This window comes from Monodon monoceros, unplaced genomic scaffold, assembly GCF_005190385.1.
Source record: "Monodon monoceros isolate NGI ecotype Baffin Bay Population unplaced genomic scaffold, NGI_Narwhal_1 Super_Scaffold_6, whole genome shotgun sequence".
Classification (NCBI taxonomy): domain Eukaryota; kingdom Metazoa; phylum Chordata; class Mammalia; order Artiodactyla; family Monodontidae; genus Monodon; species Monodon monoceros.
In genome coordinates, this window is record NW_021703783.1 from 43,368,758 (window position 1) to 43,393,605 (window position 24,848).

The 24,848-nt window shown below is 40.2% G+C and overlaps 1 protein-coding gene across 12 annotated transcripts in view; it reads right to left on the minus strand.

The window, feature by feature from the left end:
- Nucleotides 1–22,335, minus strand: part of R3HDM2 (R3H domain containing 2) — a 155,231-nt gene extending 132,896 nt beyond the window's left edge. For 11 of the 12 annotated variants that reach the window (XM_029205967.1, XM_029205956.1, XM_029205960.1 and 8 more), the window contains exon 1: nt 22,175–22,335. The gene's annotated coding sequence lies outside the window, so the exon portion shown is untranslated. The remainder of the gene's footprint in view (nt 1–22,174) is intronic. The other variant, XM_029205957.1, reaches the window with a different exon arrangement.
- Nucleotides 22,336–24,848: the final 2,513 nt, after the last annotated feature.

A 24,848-nucleotide genomic window follows, 5' to 3' on the forward strand; every position in this document is an offset into this window, starting at 1 on the left:
AGCGGGACATTCTCAAGCTGTTGGACCATAAGTGACCAGGGTATACCAGATCCCAATTCTAAGCATCTAGTTTGCATTTTCTAAAACATCAGACCTCATAAGGAGCCATAAAACCATACTCCAGCATAAATGTTCAATACAATAAACACCTTAATTTCATGTCAGTTTCCTAGACTGTGTTTACAGATCAATGTGTAAAACATATGTGCAGATGAATACAAGATGCAGGTTCAAAGCACAAAGTATAAAAGACCTGGATTAGAACTTTCCCTATCTAAGGAGATTTTAATTCACAGATTTGAAAATAACAAAGAGGGAAACAACTCAAGTGACTATACCACAGAAAGAAAAAGCCTGGATTACATAAGAGTAATAAGAAGGATACGAATACTTATTTTCACCTTCACATGTCACCACTAAGTTAGGAGAAGAAAAAACAATACAATGCCAATTTTCTGCAAAACATCCCATCTCCTATGGCAAGTCATCAGCACTGCCTATATATAACTCACTTCATTCTGAGAAGTAATTCAATTTAGACACTTTATTATCAAATAATTCTGGGAAGACATAGAAGGGTCTTAGATCTGGAATCCACTCTTATTTGTTGTACTGGAAATAACTGATCCCATAAAGATAGCAAAGGATAGATAAGTAAGAATGAGAAGCAGTTCCCCTTTAAAGGAACCATTCCCCACTAAAGGTATCAGGGTTCCTTGCAGAAGTGACTGATTCCAGGTTTGTAAAGTACAAAGCGAGCCCAAAATACCTTGTGTGCCAGGATGTAAGGAAGTCCTCAAAACTTGACAGAGACAAGTCAAAAAGACATAGGAGTTAGTCTGAAGGGGCTCCCACCGACCAAAGTGACAATTGTTGTATGTATAATGCTAAGTATTGTCAGTATTTTTTTAAGTGCTTTTCCTTACTAAAAAAAAAAATGGAAAAGAACAAAAATACACATACACACAAACCCCAAAGCTCTGAAATTAAGCATTAACAAACCAGGTTCATGATATATGATCAGCATCCAAAAACCCAACTATAAACAATGCCAAGCAGTGTTCCTCAGTATTATTTTTGCAATTGTTAGTCATGTTAAGCATCAAGAAAAAGAAAACACATCATTGCACATTACAGCCACCCCCCCAAAAAAAGGCTAAAATTTTGACACTAGCGAATTGAATAATGTTTGATGCTATACCACAAACAGCTTCTGATGTATATCCCATGTGAAAAAGTCTTTACACATATATGACATATTTTTAATATTGATAAAGGATTGTGACATATTGAATTTTTTAAAATACCAAACCTATAGTGATCCTCAAAAACAAAAACGGGAGAAATAAAGTTCTTCTTTGTAGAATAACGCCAACTAGTAAATGGAGAAGGAATGACAGACTCAACATTTTGCAACCACCAATGTAATAACTAATTCAGACAAGGATCATCAACGAATGTTACCACCACTGGGCAAAATGCAGAGGAAGAGTCATACTATCTTAACAGTATCATCCCACAGATTGTTTCTTAATTACAAAGGGAAAAAGGCACCTTCACAAAGAAGAAACGTAGCCTATGTCAACTTATCTAAGTGACCAAACTTATATCACAATAAGCACACAATACCTAAATAGTATTCTTGCCAAAAATATTTAATCTGAACCTAATCATGACAAATCCAAATTGTGAAACATTCTTCAACATAACTGGCCTGAACTCTTCAAAAATATCAATGACACGAAAAACAAAAATAGAAAGAACTGCTCTGAATTAAAAGGCTAAAACAATATGAAAATTAAATGTAATTCATGATACTTGAATAAATTCAGGATTGGAAGGACAGCTATAAAGCAATATCTCAATTATTGAGATGATGGAGGAAATTTGATTATAGACTGTAAATAATTATATATATCACTGTAAAATATTTAAATGTGATAATGAGTTTGATAACAATATTATACTAATATAGGAAAATACCTTGTTCTTAGGTGATATATACTTAACAAATTCTAGGTGAAGTTTCCTGATGTGTGTAATTTCCTAATACAAATTCCTAATACACAATAAAAAATAATGTATATATGTATAGGGAGGGAAGGGAGAGAGGTGGAAAGTGAGAGAGAGAGAGAACGAGAGAGAGGGAGGGAAGGGGTAAAGAAAGAGTGTGAGAGCACAAATGTGACAAAATATTCAATAAATATTAGGTAAAAGTCATATTGATGCTCACTGTATCACTCTTTCAACTTTTCTATAGGTTTGGAATTCTTCCACATAAAAACATGGGGGTGAAAAATAACAAGCAGCAACATTAACCCAAGCTCTTGGCTATCCAGTATAAATTTTGCTGTGTCCTAAAAGCAATTCCAGGTGATGATTACAAGTGCAGACTTCAGCATGAAACTGGGTTATGTTCTGGCTGCACGATGATGGACAAATAACCTAACCTAACCTCTCTGCAATGGTCTGAATGTGTCCTCTCAAAATTTGTATGTTGAATCCTAACCCCCAAACATGATATTAAGAGGTGAGGCCTTTGGGGTGGTTAAGTCATGAGCTTACTGCCTTATAAAAAAGGTTCCAGAGAGATCCCTAGCTCCTTTCACCATGTGAGGACACAGTAAGATGCTGGCTATTAACCAGGACAAGGGCTCTCAGCAGAATCTGACCATGCTTGATCTTGGACGATTCAGCTTCCAGAACTGTGAGAAATAAATTTTTGTTGATGAGCCACCCAGTATTTTGTTATAGCAGTCTGAACAGATTAAGTCACTCCCTAAACCTCAACTGTAAATAGGGATAACACAGTACTACTCCATAGGGACTATCTTCTGAGAATTAAATGATCTAATATGTCCTGTTATTATACTTCTGTGATATCACATTCTTTGTTCACTTAACTACCCTGTAAGTATATGGGGAGACTGGACCAATTTTTAGCCTTTCTCTGACTTGGCAACTAGTTTATAAGCTATAATAACTTTATTAAAATTTTGTGAATTGCCAAATATATCCAAATTCAAATAAAAGAATTAAAATGCATTCCATCTAAGGACCAAAAAAAAATAAATCCACCATTAGCACAAATGACAGAGCTAACATACTCTAAAGTACCCGTCAAAGCAGTAGCTTTTCACAGCTTACATTTGCTCCTTCCTCAAAATACTAGAGGGTCACCTGTCAGGAACAGACACAGGCTGCCTTGGTCCCAAAAATGTCAACCTTTACATTAAAATCCAATGCCCTCAGGCTAGAAGTGCCTCTTACATTCTGGAATATCCTGGGGCTTCATGTCAGCTCTCTTATCACTCTGTAAGTTTGCCCTGCATGATCCCATTTCCTATCATGGATTGAACACCCTTCAGGTACAGAGTACTCCAAAAACCTAAATACCCCTGCTTCTCTGTAGAGCTCCAGATTCATTTAGACAACTAGCGGCTATACATTTCCAAAAGTGAACTTTACCAACACTCCTCTAAGGCAAAACCTGCCCCCCCCTTTTAGTGATATAATTGACATATATTAGCTACAGGTATACAACATGATTCAATACATGTATATACTGTGAAATAATCACAAGTCTAATTAACATCCATCACCAGACATATTCACAATTTTTTCCTTGTAATAAGAATGTCTAAGATCTTCTCTGCTAGAAACTTTCAAATATACAATACAGTATTAACTATAGTCCCCATGCTGTACATTTCATTCCCAAGACTTATTTATATATATGTGTGTGTATATAAACATATATATGTAACTGGAAATTTGTACCCTTCTGTCCACCTTCACCCATTTCAGCCATCCCCCACTCCCTGCCTTTGGCAACCACCAATCTGTTCTCTTGTAGCTGTGAGATTCCACATAAGTGAGCTCATACAGTACTTGTCCTTCTCTGACTTATTTCACTTAGCATAATGCCCTCAAGGTGCGTCTATCTAATCTATCTATACTGTCACAAATAGCAGAAGTTCCTTCTTTTTCGTGTGTGTGTGTGTGTGTGTGTGTGTGTGTGTGTGTGTGTGTGTGTGTGTGTGTGTGTGTACAGCCACATTTTCTTTATCCATTAATTCGTTGCTGGACACTTAGGTTGTTTCCATGTCTTAGCTACTGGGAACAATGCTGCAATGACATCAGGGTGCAGGTATCTCTTCAAGATAATGATTTCATTTCCTTCAAATATATATCCAGAAGTAGGACTGCTGGGTCACATGGTAGTTCTATTTTTTAATGTCTTGAGGAACCTCCATACTGCTTTCATAGTGGCTATCCCAATTTACATTCTCACCAACAGTGCACTAGGGTTCCCTTTTCTCCATATTGTCACCAACACTTACTATTGCTTATCTTTTTGATAATAGCCACTCTAACAGGTGTAAGCTAACATCTCATTGAGGTTTTGATTTGCATTTTCCTGATGATTAGCGATGATGAGCACATTTCCATGTACCTGTTAGCCATCTCGTTATCTTTTTTGGAAAAATGTCTATTCAGTTCCTCTATCCATTTTTTAATCAGATTGGTTTTTTTCCTATTGAGGTGCATGAGCTCTTTATACATTCCAGATATTAACCCTTTTACAAATATATGATATTTTGGAAGTATAGTTTATGTACAATATTATGCAAGTTATAGATGTACAATATAGTGATTCATAATTTTTCAAGGTTATACTCCATTTAATTATTATAAAATATTGGCTATATGCCGTGTTGTAGCACATATCCTTGTAGCTTTTTTTATATATAATAGTTTGCACCTCTTTCAAATATATGATTAGTAAATATTTTCTCCCATATAGTAGGCTTTTTCATTTTGTTGATGGTTTCCCTTGCTGTGCAGAGATTTCTAGTTTGATATAGTCCCACTTATTCATTTGTGCTTTCGCTGTCTTTGCTTCTGGTGTCAAATCCAAAGAATCCCCAAGACTGATGTCAAGGAGCTTACTCCCTATGTTTCTTTCTACAAGTTTTATGGTTTTAGGTCTTATGTTCAAGACTTTAATCCATTTTGAGCCATTTTGTGTTTGGTGTAATATAGTAGTCCAGTTTTCCCAACACCATTTATTGAAGAGATTATCCTTTGCCTATTGTTTATTCTTGGCTCCTCTGTCATAAGTTAATTGACCATGTGTGCATGGGTTTATTTCTGGGCTCTCTATTCTGTTCCATTAATCTATGTATCTGTTTCTATGCCAATACCATACTGTTCTGATTATTATGGCTTTGTAATATAGTTTGAAATCAGGAACTATCATACCTTCAGTTTTGTTCTTCTTTCTCAAGATTTCTTTGGCTATTTGGTGTCTTTTGTGGTTCCACACAAATTTTAGGATTGTTTGTTCCCTGTGAAAAATGCGACTGGAATTTTGATAGTGATTGCAATGAATCTGTAGATTGCTTTGGGTGGTATGGACATTTTAACAATATTAATTCTTCCAATCCATGAGCGGAGAGTATCTTTCCACTTATTTGTGTCTTCTTCAATTCCTTTCACTGATGTCTTACAGTTTTCAGTGTACGTGTCTTTCACCTCCTTGGTTAAACTTATTCCTAGATATTTTATTCTTTATGCTACAATCGAAAGTGGAATCTTTTTTTTTTTTTTTTTTGCAGTACGCGGGCCTCTCACTGTTGTGGCCTCTCCTGTCTGAGAATAGGCTCCGGACGCGCAGGCTCAGCGGCCATGGCTCACGGGCCCAGCCACTCCGCGGCATGTGGGATCTTCCCGGACCGGGACACAAACCCATATCCCCTGCATCGGCAGGCAGACTCTCAGCCACTGTGCCACCAGGGAAGCCCTGGAATCATTTTTTAAATTTCTCTTTTTGATAGTGATTAATGTATAAAAACACAACTGTTTTCTGTATATTGATTTTATATCCTGCAACTTTACTGAATTCATTCATTAGTTCTAACCATTTTTGGTGTAGTGTTTAGGATCTTCTATATATAATATCATATCATCTGCAAATCTTCTTCATTTCTGATCTGAATGCCTCTTATTTCTTTTTTTGCCAACTGCAGTGACTAGGACTACCAATATTATGTTGAATAAAAGTGGCAAGGAAAAGCTTTCAGCTTCAGTTGAGTTTAATGTTAGATGAGGGCTTGTAACATATAGCTTTTATGGTGTTGAGGTACATTCCTTCTATACCCACTTTTGTTGAGAGTTTGTTTGTAATCCTTTTTCTGCACCGTTGAGGTGACCGTATGATTTTATCCTTCATTTTGTTAATGGGGTGTATCACAACTGATTGACTTGCAGATGTTGAACCACCCTTGCATCCCTGAAATAAATCCCATTTGACTATGGTGTATGATCCATTTAATGTATTGTTGAATTCAGTTTGCTAATATTTTGTTGAGGATTTTTGCATGTATATTCATCAGGAACACTGGCCTGTAATTTTCTTTACTTGTAGTGTGTCCTTGTCTGGTTTTTGTATCAAGGTTATGCTAGCCTCATAAAATGAATTTGGAGTTTGGGAAGGATTGGTATTAGTTCTTCTTTAAATGTTTGGTAGAATTCACCAGTGAAGCCGCCTGGCCCTGGACTTTTGTCTGTTGGAAGGTTTTTGATTACTGATTCAATCTCTTTACTAGTACAGGCATACCTTGGAGATATTGCAGGATCAGTTCCAGACCACTGTAATAAATCAAATATCGAAATAAAGCAAGTCACAAATTTTCTGGCTTCCCAGTGCATATGAAAGTTATGTTTAGACTATATTGTAGTCTGTTAAGTGTAAAATAGCATTATGTCTAAAAAAAAAAATGTACATACCTTAATTTTAAAATATTTTATTGCTAAAAAATGCCAAAACAACATAAGAGTAACATGAAAGATCACTGATCACAGATCACTGTAACAAATAATGAAGAAATTTGAAAAATTACAAGAATTACCAAAACATGACATGGAGATACAAAGTAAGCAAATGCTGTTAGAAAAATAGGGCTGATAGACTTGATCAATGCAGGGTTGCCACAAACCTTCAATTTGTAAAAATCACAGCATCTGTGAAGCGCAATAAAGCCAAGCTCAGTAAAATGAGGTATGCTTCTAATGGGATTCCTCAGATTTTCTATTTCCTCATGACTTAGTCCTGGTAGGTTGTATGTGTCTAGGAATTTATCCATTTCTTCTAGGTTGTCCAACTTGTTGGCATATAATTGTTCACAGTAGTCTCTTGAGGTACCAGGTGTTAACATCTCTTTCATTTCTGATTTTATTTGAGTCCTCTTTTTTCCTTGGTGAGTCTAGCTATAGGTTTGTCTATTTTATCTTTTTTTTTTTTTTTGCAGTACACAGGCCTCTCACTGATGTGACCTCTCCCGTTGCGGAGCACAGCCTCCGGACGCACAGGCCTAGCAGCCATGGCTCACGGGCCCAGCCGCTCCACAGCATGTGGGATCTTCCCGGACAGGGGCACGAACCCGTGTCCCCTGCATCGGCAGGCGGACTCTCAACCACTGCGCCACCAGGGAAGCCCTATTTTATCTTTTTTTAAAAAATAAAAACTAGCTCCTAGTTTCACTGTTCTTTTCTATTGTTTCTCTATTTTATTTATTTCTACTCTGATATTTATCTCCTTCCTTCTACTTACATTAGGTGTAGCTTGTTCTTCTTTTTCTAGTTCCTGGAGGTGTAAAGTTAGGTTATTTGCAATCTTTCTCATTTCTTAATGTAGGCATTTGTCACTATGAACTTCCCTTTTAGAAGTACTTTCACTGCATCCCATAGGTTTTGTATTTAGTATATTGTATTTCCATTTTCATTCGTCTCTGGGTATTTTTTATTTTCTCTTTTTATTTCTTCTTTGACTCGTTGATTATTCAGTAGCATATGTTTAAGCTCTACATGTTTATGAATTTTCCAGTTTTCCTCTTATCATTGATTTCTAGTTTCATACCACTGTGGTCAGAAAAGATTCTTGATATGATTCAATCTCCTTAAATTTATTAAGACTTGTTTCATGCCTGACATATACTCTATCTTAGAGAATGTTCCATGTGCACTTGAGAAGAATGTGTATTCTGTTACTTTTGGATGGAATGTTCTATACATGTCTGTTAAGTCTATCTGGTCTAACTTGCCATTTAAGGCCAATGTTTCCTTACTGATTTTCTGTCTGCATGATTTATCCATTGATGAAAGTGGGGAATTAAGGTCCCCTATTATTGTATTGCTGTCTATTTCTCCCTTTAGGTCGGTTAATATTTACTTTAAGTGCTCCTAAAACCTGCCCCCTTTCTCATCTCTGTTAGCAATACCACCCAGTCACCCAAAACAGAAACTGAGAATCACCTATTCACAATTACTTCCCTCTCCTCTCATATTTAGCCAATTTCCAAACTCTGGCACCATCTCCTGGATCCACTTGATCTTCTCAGCTCCTGTCCTCTCTTCTCCACTCCCATCACTGATAGGCAGAGAATTTAGTTAATGGGACAAGACCTCCAGAGTTCTTTTCTGCCTCCAGCAGAGCAACTGGCTATGTTCCCATGATGACTGCTCTGTTGGGCTATCAGCCTTTATCCCTGAATAAATAAAATCTCTAACCTATCCTTGATGAACACGTAGTGTGAGTGAGAAATAAACCGTTGTTTCAAAATATTAAGGGGGTTGTTTCTTACCCATCTCTATCCTGATTTCAGCATCTTCTGTACTACTACAACAGCCCCCTAACAAGTGTCTCTCCCTCCACTGTAAATCCCCTGTATTTTTCCAAAGTGCTACCAGAGTTACCTTTATAAAACAATCATTCCATTTCTCTGATGAAAATCTTCAGAGGTTCCTTTTTGCCTCAAAATATTCCAGAAATACTCCAAAGTCCTTAATATACCTCTTAAAGCCTACCGCAAAATTAGGCTCTATATACATTGTCTCCAGCCATTCAAAATAATACTACCTCTCCATACATACCATAGTTTTTAATACTCCTGAGTCTTTGCCCAGGCTAGTCTATCTGCTTGAAATGCATTCCCACCCTATACCATCCCACCCTACCTCTGCCTGCCTAGCCAAACAAACCATTTGGCAACTGTCCCTCCCATTTTCTCAACAGCTATTCAAATTTCTGTCTCTTCTCAATGACCCTATTTCGCCAAAGCTCTTTATTGGAACACACTAGCCCCCTAACCCAAAAGGATAAGTCTCCTAGATCACAAGGAATATCAGGGATTTAAGGTAGGAGCTCCCTCAAATTCCTTTGTTCAGTTAACCAAACATTTGTCCCCACCCCTTTCTTGACCTTTTCCTCTATCTTAATAAAGGAGATAATAATTCTACCTCTGCTCTGGATTTCATCTTCTCTTCATGCTCAAGGACTTCACTCCATTATCACCACTCTCTAATGTCTTTTGCTAATTCCCCGAACATATAAATATGCTCAAGTCTCTCATCTTCAAAAACTCTTGGGACTTCTTGGGACTTCTCTGGTGGTCCAGTGGTTAAGACTCTGTGCTTCCAATGCAGGGGACATGGGTTTGATCCCTGGTCCAGGAAGATCCCACATGCTGTGGAGCAACTAAGCCTGTGCACCCCAACTACTGAGCCTGAGCTCTAGAGCCCACGAGCCACAACTACTGAGCACGCGTGCCACAACTACTAAAGCCCGCGCGCCCTAGAGTCTGTGCACCGCAACTACCAAGCCTGCGTGTCACAACTACTAAAGCCCATGCGCCTACAGCCCATGTTCCACAACGAGAAGCCACCGCAACGAAGAGTAGCCCCTGCTCGCCACAACTAGAGAAAGCCCGTGCGCAGCAACAAAGACCCAAAACAGCCATAAATTAATTTTTTAAAATTCAATATATTAAAAAAAAAATCAAGCCCCTACCTACCTTTCTAGCCTTTTCTATAAATAATCCCCATAAACATCCCATGTGTAGGCATATCCTGTCCTTGAAGTTTGTCAAAGGCATCATGCTGCTCTGCTCTATACCTCCGCCGTTTATGTAGGTAGTTCCTCCCCTAGAGCTCTCTTCCTTATACCTGTCTACCTGGTTAACTCCTGTCGGCCCTTCAAGATTCATAATCCCCTGACAGAAAGTCTTTCCAGATCTCCACTGTACTTCCAAAGCACTTTGTGCATTCCTCTAGCTCAGAGTTCATCAGCCTGCAGTATCCTGACTGACTTCTCGGCCTAAGTTCTTTGAAGGTAAGGACTATGTCTTGTTTTTTTACACCCCCAGCACCTAATACTTCGTAACTATTCATATGCTAGTTGAATTAATGAATCCACTGAGACTCAATTCAAACTTTACCTTCTCTGAAAAGTTGAAACTATCATTTAGAATTAAGCATTCTTCCTCCTGCTTTCATATTATATTTTATTACCACCTTGTAACACTCATGACCTTGTAATTTATTTACTCTTTTGTAATGTATAAAAATAAAACATGAGCTCCTTGACAATAGGGACAATGTTGCATCTACCTTGGTATCTTTAGCATATAACACAATATCTAACCAAGAAACGGGCACCTATTAAATGTTTGAGTAAATGAGTAAGTTGCTCTTTTCATAAATTTTCTTGAGGTATTACCTGCCTTGAAGATCACTTTGTATTGTAAAAATAAAGAAGAACCAGAAACTAAGAGAAGACCTTCTAATAAAGAACTGTCCTGGAAAGAAAACATATAGGTGATGTTTATTTTAACAAAGACTAATAATAAACTGAGTTTCTCTGATTTCTAAGCTAGCACTATATGACAGGCTCATAGTGCACCAAAGCAAAAGCTGGGTTGGTAAGATGAAACAGTGGCAAGTGAATGCCTATAATTCTTAATTGAAAATCTATAATCTTTTCAGAGGGCCTCAGGTGGCAGACTGCGTGTGTGCGTGTGTGCGTATGGCTAAATTTGTGTCCCCTACTGCGGGAAATGAGCAAAGCACAAGTCAACAATAAAGTACAGGACAGAACAGCGAGAACAGAAGAGACTCATGGCCTAAAACACATTATGGATCTGAACAGATCCTATAGCTGAATCCAGTCAGACTGCTAAACTGAAAAGACAATTGCTATTTCCCAACCTATAAGAAACTAATAGGCAGAAAAACAGTTATGAAAGCAATGTTAATTCCAAAGAGAAAAAGGAAGAAAAAGAGAAAAATAAAGCACACAGAAATAAAGCACCATTTTATCTCTGCCAATATAAGTTCAATGCTGTTCTGTTATCTAACAGCACTAGAGAACATTATTTAGAGACTAGTAATTTGATCATGTTTAATATAGACTGTCCTTCTGTGAGGTAGGCTATGTTGCTGACTGTGGCCACCAAATAGATGTAAATACATCTCAGCTACATGGAAAGTGTGCTCATTAATATCTGTAGATACCTTTTTGTCTCTCTTCTGTATTATCTACTAACTATAGGTGAAGTAAAATATTGAAGCTCGCCTAAGAATTCATCAAGCGCAGCTTCAATCTCAAGTGTTTACATTTTAAATGAGTAAATGTATCAGGAGGTATTATTGTATTTAACCTTGAGATACCTCCAAAAGTCAATTTTCCTGTACCCTAAAAGGAAACAGACCAACAACTCTATTTTACATATAAAGACACTGATTCAGCAGAGTTCATGAGGGTAAACTCAGCACAGCCTCAGAGAACTTCAAACAGGGTTAAAAATTCAAGTCTCAAGCACTGGCTCTGATTTTACTCCCTCACAAAACCTACACAGAAACTAAACAGGTTTGATTTCTTTCAGTAGTCCTATCTCACCAGTCAATCACACTTCATTTTTCAGCCATCATACTCATTCAGTTAAAAAGAAAGGAAAAATATTTCTGCACTATCATATAGGGAAAATACTCCAAGTGCAAACCCTCTTCGTCTTCCTCTTCTTTTTGTCAAAAATACTGCTAGGGCAACTAAGCCCGTGCGCCACAACTACTGAGCCTGTGCTCTAAAGCCCGTGAGCTACAACTACTGAGCCCGAGTGCCACAACTACTGAAGCCCACGCGCCTAGAGCCCGTGCTCCGCAACAAGAGAAGCCAGCGCACCACAACAAAGAGTAGTCCCCGCTCACCGTAACTAGAGAAAGCCCGCGTGCAGAAAGGAAGACCCAAGGCAGCCATAAATAAAAAACATTTTTTTAATTAAAAAAAAATACTGCTAGGATAGAGAGTAAAACACAAAGAATAAATTTTAAACCAAATAACTCTGAAGGGAAAATAAGGAGAACTGGAAAGGGGGATAACTAATTTAAGGCTGAAGATACCATGATAAAGGTAAAACTTTGGTAGTACAGGCACAACTTAGTTCAGGATTTCAGTTGTTGGCCTTAGTATCGGGCAAAAACTTAGTTCAGGGTTTCAGTTGTTGGCCTTAGTATAGCTCTGCCCCAAATCAAGACTCTAACAATGATCTCTCTTGGGTACAGTGTTAGCTAGGAGGGGCAAAACAACTGGCAAAGGGAATTCCCTGGTGGTCCAATAGTTAGGGCTCTGTGCTTCCACTGCAGGCTGCACGGGTTCAATCCCTTGTCGGGGAACTAAGATCCCGCGTGGTGCACCCAAAAAAAAAAAAAAAAAAAAACTGACAAAATCACTATCTAGACACAGACCTCTAGAACATATGCCTCAAATTATCTAATTATTTTTCTTTCCTTCTCTTTTCCTTACAGCTAGTAGAGGAATAAGACAAAAATCACATGCTCTAGAGCTCTTTTGGCACTGGAGAGATCAAGATCCTAGCAAATTTAACTTCAGTGTGAGCAGAAAACTTAGAATGGAATGTACAGAGGGAAACATGGTAAAGACAAAGAGGAACCCAGCTTTGTGGAAACTGGTCCAAAAGAGGCAGACAAAATGAGAGTTTGGGGGATGCCCTGAAGGGTTCCAGAACATTACACCTAAACGAAGGAAGGTTTCTGTGGTTTTCCAGAGGAGAGTTGAAACAATGGTATACCCCAGGGCAGCCAGGTGTGACAACAGGGAAGGTGAAAGAACAAGTAATTTATCTGTAGCTAAAGTCTAACCCTGAAAGCAAAGGGAAAACAGCAAAATGTAAGGCAGGTGAGATAAGGTAGCCAGATTTTAAAAATATATATGGGCTTCCCTGGTGGCACAGTGGTTAAGAATCTGCCTGCCAATGCAGGGGACACAGGTTCGAGCCCTGGTCTGGGAAGATCCCACATGCCGCGGAGCAACAAAGCCTGTGTGCCACAACTACTGAGCCTGCGCTCTAGAGCCCGCGAGCCACAACTACTGAGTTCACATGCCACAACTGAAGCCCGCGTACCTAGAACCCGTGCTCCACAAGAGAAGACACCACAGTGAGAAGCCCACACACCGCAACGAAGAGTAGGCCCCGCTCACCACAACCAGAGAAAGCCCACGCACAGCAATGAAGACCCAACGCAGCCAAAAATAAAAAAATAAATAAAATAAATAAATTTAAAAAAAAAAAAAGAGGGCTTCCCTGGTGGCGCAGTAGTTGAGAGTCCGCCTGCCGATGCAGGGGACACGGGTTCGTGCCCCGGTCCGGGAAGATCCCACATGCCGCGGAGCGGCTAGGCCCGTGAGCCATGGTCGCTGAGCCTGCGCGTCCGGAGCCTGTGCTCTGCAACGGGAGAGGCCACAACAGCGAGAGGCCCGCGTACCGCAAAAAAAAAAAAAAAAGAAAGAAAGAAAGAAAAAGATTCAAGAGAAACTGCGGAGATAAGAGGCTACTTAACTTATGATTACTGGATATTAAAGAGTAAGAAGGATTCAAGTATGACATCAGGTTTCTGGCTTATGCAACTAGGTAGTATGATTCAAAGAAAAAAGAACTCAGAAAGAACAGATTTCCATGGAAAAATTATTTCTGCTTTGGGCATGTTGAGTCTGAGGTGCTGTGTAACAGTCAAATGGAGATGTTCAAGAGACCACTGAATAAATGAGCCTAGAGCTCAGGTAAGAGATCAGAACTGGAGACAGAGACTCACAAATTGCCAGCTTGTAACAGATGCCAAGTGAAGCCATCAGGGTGGATGAGACTGACAAATAGAACAATGTTCTTCTAAATGTCATCCAAGACAACTGACCAGAGACATCACAAACACCTGGAATGTTTGTTAAAATACAAACTCCTGGGCTCCATCCCAAGCCTACCAAGTCAAAAATCTCTGGGGATAAGCCCAGGAACACACATTTCATTCATTCATTCCATAAATGTGTATTGAGGAACTATTCTAGGCATTAGGAATATAACAGATATAAAATAAACAAGGTCCCTGTCCCATAGGTTTTGGATTCTAGGCATGGCCAGACTACAGGCAAGAAAACAAACAAGATAACTTAAGATAGTGGTAAGTGCTATGGAGAAAATAAAACAGAGAAATTTAGTGAAGCAATAGTAGGAACAGGGAAGTGTGGTACAAGGTAAGTCAGAGCAGCTGGCAGAGGCGAGATCATGAAGGCTTTTGTAAGCCACATCCTTTAATTCTCCAAGAGATGTTTATGCCTTTAAGGTTTAAGAATCAGAGGTAAAGAGGAAGAATACGACAGTAACCTTAAGGAAAACACATATTTAAGGGATGAGCAGGAGAAAAAGAGCCAGGAATGCAAGTGGAAAAGAAAGTAGCATCACTGAACATTTCAAGAAAGAGAAGGGTCAACATGACAAACACTCCAGAAAACCTGAATTAAGATATGGATGAAAAGGAGTCCGTTAGATTAACAAGGCCCACCATGTTCTTCCCATTGATTCTGATGGCTGCTGGGAGCTGCTCCACCAATAGTATTAGAAACACTAAGTGACCACTTCTTGTAGATGTGTATATTCACCTGCTACCCATCCATAGCACATTGTTTCCTGGAAGTTATCAGCTGGTTACTAGTCCTAGATCTTCTTCTTCCCTTCTCCCACAGAATCAAACAGGAGAAAATAGGGCTTCCTGGTGGCGCAGTGGTTGAGAGTCCGCCTGCCGATGCAGGGGACACGGGTTCGTGCCCCGGTCCGGGAAGATCCCACATGCTGCGGAGCGGCTAGGCCCGTGAGCCATGGCCGCTGAGCCTGCGCGTCAGAGCCTGTGCTCCGCAACGGGAGAGGCCACAACAGTGAGAGGCCTGCGTACCACAAAAATATATATATATATATATATATATATAATTTGTGAGTATAGGGAGGAAAAATGTATTTCAAATGTATCCCTTATTAAGTTTGGATTGTCACTGCCTTGATTACTTTCCTCCTAGTTCTGTTATAAAGATTACACAAGTTTGAACCACCCTTCTCCAAGGAAGCATTCCCCATAATGCTGCTCACGTGCCAAAACCACGCACAAATTCTTAGAACTGGCACATCCAACAAAAACACAGCCCCCACAAAAATATGAACTGCATATCTGGAAAATCTAGTCTTTTAATATGAATGTTGACCACTTTAAGGTCCGATCAGCTTTTAGGAAAGAGAAAGGTGCTTTGCAGATATGAAATACGGTTTTGATCATTATTAATAATAAACACTGAAGCACAAATGTTGTTATCAACATGAAATATACCAAAAACATCCATACAAGGAAGATAATGAATCAAGTGGCAAAGGAAACTAGTTAATGTTAAAAGTCTATCTCTATTCTGTACATTAGACAAGAATTGTATGGAAGACTAACAGTGGGAGCAAAATTACCTCCAAAAGATCAAGACAGCACTTGACTAGTCTGCAAACCAGCTTTTTCTCTTTCTTTTCCCGCTACAGACTCACAACCAATAAATATCAATTAGAAATAAGCTAAGTTATTTTATTAAACTTAGAAGGTTTTGCACAGAAAAGGAAACCATAAACAAAACAGACAACCCTCAGAATGGGAGAAAATATTTGCAAATGAGGCAACCAACAAGGGATTAATCTCCAAAATATGTAAACAGCCCATGCAGCTCAATATCAAAAAAACAAACAACCCAATCAAAAAATAGGCAGAAGAGGGACTTCCCTGGCGGCGCAGAGGTTAAGAATCCACCTGCCAATGCAGGGGACACGGGTTCGAGCCCTGGTCTGGGAAGATTCCCACATGCCACAGAGCAACTAAGCCCTTGCGCCACAACTACTGAGCCTGTGCTCTAGAGCCCGTGAGCCACAACTACTGAGCGCGCTCGCCTAGAGCCCGTGCTCCGCAACAAGAGAAGGCACTGCAATGAGAAGCCCGCACACCACAACGAAGAGTAGCCTCTGCCCACCGCAACTAAAGAAAGCCCACACGCAGCAACAAAGACCCAAAACAGCCAAAAATAAATAAATAAATAAATAATTTTTTAAAAAATAGGGAAGAAGATTTAAACACATTTCTCCAAAGAAGACATACAGATGGCTAAAAAGCACATGAAAAGATGCTCAATGTCATCTAATTATTAGAGCAATGCAAATCAAAACTACAATGAAGTATCACCTCATACCGGTCAGAATGGCCATCATCAAAAAATCTACAAACAGTAAATGCTGGAGAGGGTGCGGAAAAAAGGGAACCCTCCTACACTGTTGATGGGAATGTAAATTGGTACAGCCACTACGGAAAACAGTATGGAGGTTCCTTAAAAAACTAAAATAAACCCAGCAATCCCACTCCTGGGCATATACCTGGAGAAAACCATAAGTCAAAAAGATACATGCACCCCAATGTTCACTGCAGCACTATTAACAATAGCCAAGACATGGAAGCAATCTAAATGTCCATCATCAGAGGAATGGATAAAGAAGATGTGGTACATATATACAATGGAATGTTACTCAGCCATAAAAAAAGAACAAAATAATGCCATTTGCAGCAACATGGATGGACCCAGAGATTGTCATATTGAGTGAAGTAAGTCAGACACAGAAAGACAAATATCATATGTTTATATGTGGAATCTTAAAAAAGGGTCCAATGAACTTATTTACAAAACAGAAATAGAGTCACAGATGCAGAAAACAAACTTATGGTTACCAAGTGGGAAAGCTGGGGGAGGGATAAATTGGGAGGCTGGGATTGACATACACACACTTACATAAAATAGATAACTCATAAGAACCTACTATAGCACAGGGAACTCTACCTAATACTCTGTAATGACCTGTATGGGAAAAGAATCTAAACAAGAGTGGATGTATGTATATGTATAACTAATTCACTCTGCTGTACAGCAGAAACTAACACAACACTGTAAATCAACTATACTTCAATAAAAATTAATTTTTTAAAAAAGAGAAAGAAACTGAGTTATTTTAAACCCTGCTGATTACCTCACTTATCTTTACACTTCTAGCTCTACAGGATAAGGACTTAAGCTGAGATCTTTTGAGTAATTGTGTGGGTGCAAACCTATAGTTTTTATTTGCCTGCAAAAGATTTTGAGGTCTTCAATGAAAAACAAAAACAAGCTGCAAAACAATCTATTAACGCCTTTAGAGCATTGGGCTAAGTCAGGGAAGAGACCTTACAAGGGCATTTAACCACTAGCTTCATTTTTTCCCCCAAGAAAATACCGGGAAAGGCCTGAAAAGTATCTCCCAGGAAAAATCAAAGTCTTTGACAATTTAGAAAAGCAAGCAAGCAGTTAAAGGAACTGAAAAGATTTTTTATTTTCTTGTGGTATACAAACTAAGGAGGAATAGAATAAAATGAGTCCCTTAAAAATACCAAAAGTGTTTTGACTGTTGGGAGACATGACTGCCTGAGGCTTTTTTACCTTTTCTCCTTATTCTCTCTCATCTCGAGGCTGGGGTTCCCAATTTATCAGTTTTTTTTTTTAAAAGCACAGTTAAGTACTCTGGGAAACTTACTGTCAAAACTATAAAACTGAAACAGCTTTCCCAGTATAGGTTCAAACAACTGGACTGAACAACTCATAAGAGATCTTGCAGAAAAGCAAAATAAGGGGACTTCCCTGGTGGTCCAGTGGTTAAGACTCCACGCCCCCAATGCAAGGGGGCTGGGTTGTATCCCTAGTCAGGGAGCTAGCTCCCACATGCATGCCACAATTAAGAGTCCACATGCCGCAACTAAGAGCCCACATGCCACAACTAAGGGATCCGGCATGCCGCAACAAAGTTCCCACATGCCGCAACTGAGACCCGGTGCAGCCAAATAAATAAATATTAAAAAAAAAGAAAAAGAAAAGCAAAAAGAACACCTGGATTTAGGAAACATCCCAGAATCTTTCCTTTCATACTGCCTAAGTAAAAATGATGAAACCACTGCAGATTATTGTAATTAGGGCTTTCAACACCAATTTTTTTTAAGTGTTAGAGAAAATAGATACACACTAAGGAAATCTAAGGGAACTCAAAGAGGAGTCAAAACAGATCAAGGTTAAGAAATCTTTCCTATCTATATCTGTTTTCAGAAATAAACTCAAACTTAAGAAGGAATGGACAGAGTAACTTTATTGGAGAGATGGAACAAGTGCTACACTGCTAAAGTGACAATCATGGTAATAACAAAAGGTAACCACTAAAAGACAATTAAGTGGCATATTTTCTACAGACAGTGAAAAGGATACAGCTGGAGGAAAATACTAAAGCCACTGTGTATGAAGAATATCTCTAAAATTAGACCCACCAACTGTATTCATGCACACATATTCAAGCCATGAGTCCACTTATTTTTCCTACTTGTAAGTTGGCAGCACATTCCACAGAGGGACACTCAGAGTCCTTTATCCCATCTTACAAGTAGGCATAGGGAAACAAAACAAAACAAAACACACACACACACAGACAACTACACACACACAATTTCACAAAATTCTCTCCTCTGTACTTCCTGGGACCATGTAACAAAAATGCAACACTTTTTATCCCTTCCTCAAAATCTGCTTTTTCCTGAAAGCTTTCCTTGAGTTCATGAAGAGAGGAATAAGCAATGCATCATTCAGAAACCATTACCTGTACTGAAACATTGTCAGTACTCAGTACAGTATTTATCTCTAAGAGGTGAGAACATGGCATAGAGATGTCTGAATGTCTCTGGGTCCTGAGAAAGACTTCCTAGAAACTTTGTGAAAGGATTTTAAAAGAGACAAGAGAAATGAGGTAGAAGCCTTATTAATGTGCCAAAATTATGTCAGAAATTATTCACAAAACGAGAATATACCTTTTTACAATAATAATAACAGAACCAGATCCAGTCCAATAGATACAAGTTCCCCAATTCTCCCACTCCCACTTCCCACTCAAACCATTCTCTCATGGGCCTGGAAGCTTTCAATGTCCTGGCAAAAGTTTAAACAAAAACCTAGCTTTGCAACCAGCATTCCTACAAAGTGTTAAAAGCACTACCTCGCCCGCTTTGCCTTCCTAAGCTGGAACAGTTGCCAGGACTGCCCCAAAGAGAAATCTCATCCAGGCCACTCTAGCCAGAAGATCAATGAAGGTAACAAATATACCAATCAAGAAATGAGAAAGGAAAAAATAAATGAGGGATAAACCACACAACTCAGGGGACCTGCTCCTTTTACCCTCAGACTTAATATAATTTACTTGCTAAAAACGACCCCACAAATGGATTTGTAGAAAAAAGGATAAGATGTTCCCCAAAACCGAACACTCCACCATTGTTAAAGAAAGCTATTCTTACAAGTTTTCAAGCTCAACTGTCTCCACATGAATGGGGGAAAAAAATCTAACCCATATAGCCCAGACCATAAATATTAACATCTTCAGTGTACTAAAAAATTCAAAGTGGAACCAGCCTTCTCAGTTCTCTGGGGCCAAAGAGGTAAGGATGGTGATGTTTGTCTCATCAGGGATGTGAACAAACCTCAAGGCAAGAGCCTGCAACAGTAAAAATTCTAGCCACATGAAATCTGAGATAATCTTCCTCGGAGACCACCAACACCACACTCCATCCTCTCTGCCTTCAAAGTGCTTTCACTCAATGACCTGAAAGCACAAGACTTCTGTCAAAACAGAAACGTGGCAAGAACTGACAAAAAAAAAATCTCAAGTTCTTCCAGTAAATGCCTTACAAAATCCTAGTGGAAATACATGTCTCTCATTTATGGCAATGAGAGAATTCAAGAATAAAACTCGTCTTCTTGGGGACTTCCCTGGTGGTTCAGTGGTAAAGAATCTGCCTTACAACACAGGGGACGCGTGTTTGATCCCTGGTCAGGGAACTAAGATCTCACATGCCACGGGGCAACTAACCCTGTGTGCCACAGCTACCAAGTTCGCACGCCTCAACTAGAGCCCACGCGCTCTGGAAGCTGTGCGCCACAACTACAGAGCCCACGCACCCTGGAGCCCGCACGCCACAACTAGAGAGAAGCCCACACACCACAACCAAGAGCCCGCATACCTCAACAAAGATCCCCCACCCCGTGCCGCAACTAAGACTCAACACAGCCAAAAATATAAATAAAATAAATAAATCTTTAAAAAAAAACTCTTCTTTACCTATTCAATCAATAAATTTGTTGAGCACCTACTGCATATCAAGGGCTATACTAAGGGCTGAGGATATGGCAACTAACAAAACAAGACCATCTAAACCTCATGAAACTTACACTCTAATGCGGGAGACTAAATATGTACAGTATGTTATAGGTTGATAAGGGGTAAGGAGGAAAATAAAGCAAAATGGGATAGGAATTTATGTAAGTATATGTGGAGGAATGGCTTTGGAATTTAGATAGCCGAGGAAATGTCACTGTTAGAGTGACATTTGAGTAAAGCCCTGAAGGTGAGGGTAGAAGGCTATGCAGCTTTACATAGAAAAGGTGATCCATGAAGATCCAAGTGCCAGCTGCTGAGGCAGAAGTGTACCTGATGTACTCAAGGAACACAGAGGAGACCAGTGAACATGTTTGCAGCGTGGTGCGGGGGGGAGGTTGCTACGTATCTTGGACTTTAAAGACGACTGTAAAGTCTCTGATTTTTATTCTGATAGAGGAAGGTAACCAACTCCTCTTCAGACTTCTTTCAATTAAAAAAAATCAGGCACCCTATTCTTATATGTGCAAGTTTTAAAATTTTTGTTTTAAATTGAAGATCTACAGTGTAGATCCTAGAGTGGACGCGAAACTGGAACTTAAACTCTGAAATACAACTTTCGCTGACAGTTATCAGACCTTCAATAAAGATTCTCTGTTCTCTCAACTCTGTGGAGAACTGCAACAGGGAGGAAAAATACAACTAAAAGTGAACTGAATGGACTAACTACTACCACCACTTTCCACCACTATTTAAGCCGTTTTAGTCTTGATGTCCCAGACTCCAAAAAGGGGGGAAAAATAGGAGAAATAAAAGGAGAGGTGAAAAAAAAAAAAGCATTAGGAAGAAAGAGGAGCCACAAACAACTGATTCAAGTGCCAATTTGACTATCCAAAAATACAATAAAAAGGCAAGGAATGTGTGACATTCCTGAAGTGGAACCTGTCACCTCCCTCCTCCCGCCTCCATGCTGCCTACCAACACAGGGCTCAGGCTTCTCAATTTTGGTTAAGTCTATTTGAAAAAATATATATAAAAGGACATTCATCCAACTGAGAGCTGAATTTAAATTTTCCCACACCTCTCTTTGATTTAATGAACCTCTGGGACTGTTATTCGATCATTTCTCATCATTATCCAAGAACAATTCACTCTGAGAGAATAAATATTCTGAAGACTTACTAGGCTAATGGTCACAAACGTTGAAATTTTGGGTTCCACAGGTAACCGAAATCGAGAAGTTTTCAGAGTAACTAGCCTCAAGAGTTAGTTACGAGCTTAGCGTAGGCCCAACTTTTAAGCTCCAGAACCATCTCCCTGTACGTTCCAACTCAAATCTCTGTCCCTGTAATAAACTCGGACACCAGCGTAATCTGAAACACTCCAACACCTTTCCCTCCCATTTTTCCAAGGCTCAAAGGAAAACGGAGACCCAAGAAACACATGGAGCTAGTCACCCCCCGAGCACCACAAGGGCGCAACAGTTTTTAGGTCCCACCGCACAGGCCACAGGTGGCGCCAGCCCCACACCCTCCGCCCCGCGCCCCTCGCTTCTCGCCTGAGCTCCCCGAACACACTTGGGGCGTCTCTGGCCTCGGGGCCGTCCTTCACGGGAAGCTCGGGCCCTGACCCACAGCCCGCGGGTCCGTGAAGTGCCAGCTCGGGGACCCAGACCGGGGGCCTCCGCCCGCCCGGCCGCCACGCCCCCTCCCCACAGGCCGCCCGCGCTGCCCGCCCCCTTGGCCGGGAGGTGGCCTCACCTCACGCGGGCCGTAGCCGGGAGGGTGCCCGCGTTTCCGCCCGCCGCCCGGGCTCACGGCCGCTCGGCTGCGGCTCGGCCCCGACGGCCGGCGGCGGCGCGCTTCTGGGGGCGGACTCTTCTCGGCCGGGGTTTCCCCGGGGCCCACGGCGGGGGAGTAGGGGGGACTGGGGCGGGGGAGGGGAAAGGGGCTTGGGAAGGAGGGGGGAGAGGGGGAGAAAAGGGGGGAACGAAACCCGGAAAGGGAGAAAAGGGGGGAGGGGGAAAATCAGAAGGGGAAGAAAGGCCCAGAGTCCGCCCCCCGCTGCGGCCTGCGCGCTACGTCACCACGTCCGGCGTAATCGTCACCGCGTCTTGCGCCCGGAGCGTCCCTGCTTCCTGTGCCTGTCTCCAAGCCTGCAGACGCCCCTTGCCTACTCACGCACTTCCCCAGCCCGCACGCACACGCTGTCCTGTCCAACACACGCGCTTTCTCTGTCGCCCCCGCGTTACCTGGGTCTTCAGCCGCCAATACAGATCCACTGCGACCCTCAGGTCACCTGAAGCCCATCAAGCCTGTCAGATTCACCCTTGATTTAAACATAATACTAATAACTGTAATTTAAGTTTACAGAGCACTTTCAAAGTAGCCTTTCACTTAGGACAGTGACTCCTGCTCCCGAAACAGCATATATGCAGTAAATATTTGTGGTATAAATGGATAAAGATCATGTGGTAGGTAAATGTCCATTTTTTCCAGATGTAAAAATTTAACTCTAAATAAAGTAGGTTTAAGTACATCCTATTTAAAATCACTTCTTCCCGCCACCACCCTCTAACCTACAGTTCTTTTTTAAAAAGTCATCTTAAATTCGCAACCTCCCTGACGAAGTGAGAGAGTGGCATGGACATATATACACTACCAAATGTAAAATAGATAGCTAGTGGGAAGCAGCAGCATAGCACAAGGAGATCAGCTCTGTGCTTTGTGACCACCTAGAGGGGTGGGATAGGGAGGGTGGGAGGGAGTCGCAAGAGGGAGGAGATATGGGGATATATGTATATGTATAGCTGATTCACTTTGTTACAAAGCAGAAACTCACACACCATTGTAAAGCAATTATACTACAATAAAGATGTTTAAAAAAAAAAAAGAAAAATTTGCAACCTCCCCACACTGACCATTCTAGGCAGAATCAATCTAACTACTAATTACATGTATTTGCATCGTTTCTTGACCAACTCCCTCAAAGAAGCACTGTATTAAATATTAATACAATGTATTAATACATTGTATTAACTATTTAAGCATTATATATTTACTATGTGACAGGAACTGCAGTAGGAAACAAAAAAATTATAGTATAATGTAAGTGCTATAATAGAGAGGTGTTCAATGTGCTATGGAAACACAAGAAGGAGCAATTAGTTCCTAGATGTAAGAGAGATTGAGTAAGCTACAGAGAAGCTGAAGGTGAAATTTCAGTTAACCTTGAAGAATATAAGTAGGAGTTCATCAGAAAGGCAAGAATGGAGATTCCAGAAAGGTCATAGAGGTAAGAACTTCTCCTTTCCTTCAAGAATCAGCAAGTTCTAGGTTTTCAAGTTGGAGGCAGGAGACAATGACAGCCAGGAGGAAATAATGGCTAATGTTTGTGTTATGTATGTATGTATATAGAATATGTAGCATTCTACATCTATTATTTCTGTTTAATCCTCAAAACAATAGGTATTACTGTTATGCTCATTTTGTAAGATAAGGAACCCTGAGGCACCAAAGTCCCAGATTTTGAACTGAGACAGTTTATCTTCGAAGCCTGCTCTCAATCACTGCGTTATTAGAAATGTAACTGGAAAGGGCAGGTTTCAAAGGACCTGTGTGTCATAATGCAGAGTGAAACAGTTGGGTCTTTTAGGGACAAATGCAGTAACTGAAGAACAGCTAAGGCAGAAACATGAGGCATCCAGCCCTAAGAGAAGCCCTCCTCTGTTTCCCCCACTTTTGCTAACCTCTTATTCCCCAACTATTTGCCAGGGAGAAGGGGAGCAACTGAAGTCTTCAGATGTGAGGGGGTCTGGGAACTACATACTGTAGTTAAGACATGAAACAAATAGCAGTATAACTACCTCCCCCAACCTCAAGATAAGGTTATATCCATGAATGAAATTAGGAATATTAAAATGTTAGATATAAGATCAGTCCCTGTAGGCTGGGAAACTATTAGAGAGTGACTACTAATAGGTACAGGGTTTCTTCTGGGGATCATGAAAATATTCTTAGTGGTGATGATTGCACAACTCTGTGAATGTACTAAAAACCACTGAATTATATACTCTAAAGGGTGAATTTTACGTTCTGTGAATTATATCTCAATAAAACCCTTATGTTATAAATAAATAAATTTATACTAGAAACTGAATAATAAATCTACTTCTATCACAGTGCTTAAAAAAAAAGACGGGCTTCCCTGGTGGTCCAGTGGTTAAGACTCTGTGCTTCCAATGCAGGGGGCTCTGGTTCGATCCCTCATTGGGGAACTAAGATCCCACATGCCACTCAGCAGAAAAAAAGAAAAAAGAAAAAAGATCAGCCCTTGTTGAAGAGAGCTAAGAAACTGTGACACACAAAAATACAATCAAGGTGACTTGAGTGTAACTTCTTATAACCAGCCTGTAAGCCTGTATTCTAGAACTTA